Source organism: Octopus bimaculoides, chromosome 1 (assembly GCF_001194135.2).
Source record: "Octopus bimaculoides isolate UCB-OBI-ISO-001 chromosome 1, ASM119413v2, whole genome shotgun sequence".
NCBI lineage: Eukaryota > Metazoa > Mollusca > Cephalopoda > Octopoda > Octopodidae > Octopus > Octopus bimaculoides.
The window spans coordinates 33,820,568-33,822,551 of record NC_068981.1 but is presented as its reverse complement, the minus strand read 5'-3'; positions in this window follow the sequence as shown (position 1 = coordinate 33,822,551).

Genomic DNA, 1,984 nt, shown 5'->3' with positions numbered 1-1,984 from the left:
ATACACAAAAGATGGGATGTTCTTGGTTGGAATACCTCTAGTCATAGGCCAACTAGATCAGAGCTATGCAGGAGTTAGATGACATCAGCAATGAAACCAAAGAGTACTTGATTGATGTTTATTACGAGGAATATCGAATATAAAAATCGAAAGACTTATTTTGGAGAACTGACTACTGTAATTTTTTCTTTTTTTTTTTTATAGACTGGCCACAAGTGACTACTAGAACAGCAAGAATCTTTTCCTTAATTGGCACAAGGGCTCGTAAAGATACAGAAAAAAATGTAAAGAAACGTTGAATAGGCGATGTCCTTACGAAAACGTAGGAAGTAGAGCATATAAGTTATACGAAGGAATGACATAAAAAACATTAAACAATATACAAACGGACGAATTAAAAATTTATAAAGCGGAGATATTTACACAGAACAAATAAGAAAGTATAATAAACCACGCCGTAATTAAAACAAGGTATAATTAAAAGGAAATAAGTAGGAAAATGTCTTTCGTTCTTGTCCTCACACCGTGAAGAAAGCTACTGGTTAGATCGAGTTAGAGCACCCCACATCCCTACCCGCTTGGCATTACTCGTACTTTCGTCTCGTGCACCCAAATACACCTATTAACAGCGGTTACGTCATTTTTAAGTCACTGACGGAATATCCATGGCGCCATGGATGCATGATTTTATCTGTTAGTTATCGCTTTGATCTTCAAAGGCTCCGTCTCCATCATTATTCTGAGGAGGGGCATCATTGTTGTTTTGACGTGGTTGTTCCTCATCGTTGAGTTCTTTTGTTGCTTTTGACATTTTTGCATTTTTTTTTTACTTTGGTTTTTCCCCTGACAATTTGGACACTTTCCTCTGCAGCTATTATATCTTCCTCGTCGCACAACAATGAAGCGATGCTATTGCGTGTTACTGTCAGGGAACGGAATGTCTGCTCGCTTGTTTCTGGAACTGGATACAAATTAATCACCTTTGCCATTCCTGCATTTGTGTCTGATGATACTCAGGAAGCCATAATTTGCTGTTTTTGTTGCTGCCTCAGTTGCATTCCACTGCGCTCATACACATCTCTGAAATCGAATACTCACGTCCACTGAAGTCCGAATTGCAATTTTGTTTATATGTTGTACCTCTACTGTCCGCACACACCGAACAGCTTTGGCCTCTATGCTGAAAAACAAACTTTTACCTGGGACAACGTAATCTTTGTACGTCTCATCGAAACATCACATGCAATTTTTCTTGGATCTTTCTGATTTGGCGGACACCATTTGTTTTCTAACGAAACACTTTAAAACTTGGGATACTGGTAGAATGTGTCATATAAAACATCTTTTTCTCTTAGCCTTGTTAAGAAAAGTTTCTATATTCCAAATAATTTCATGTTAAAAGTTGTATTTCGGTAATTTCAACCAATCACTGACATCTATTGAGGTGAAAACAATTACTGCTGTGATTTTTCAACAACACGTTCTGGCAGTGTAATTGGATCTTTTCCTTTGAATAAAATGTGGGCTCATCTGGGATTTCAGATAGAAATTTGTTCAGGTACTTTTTTAACGTTACCACATCTATACCTTGCAGATCTCTTAGGTTCCTTGGCAAGATATTAAACAGTTGTGGTTTCCTAAAACCCAAGCTGTTGCAATACTATGCATGCGTGCGTGCGTGCGTGCGTGCGTGCGTGCGTGCGTGTGTGTGTGTGTGTGTGTAATATTGCCTTTGAGTTTGTCCAACGAAAACACATCACTTGATAACCGGTTTTTTGTTCGTTTACCTCCTCGTAACTAAACTGTTCGGCAAAAAGAGCCCAACACACTAACTGATTTTTTTAAAAATAAGTATTGGGTTCGATTTGCTAGACTAAACCATTCAAGGCGGTGCCCCAGCAAGGACATAGTCCAGTAGCTGAATTCAGTAAAAACGATAAAAGTCACAAATATATCCGAAAGTCAAGAATATCCGAAATTATGG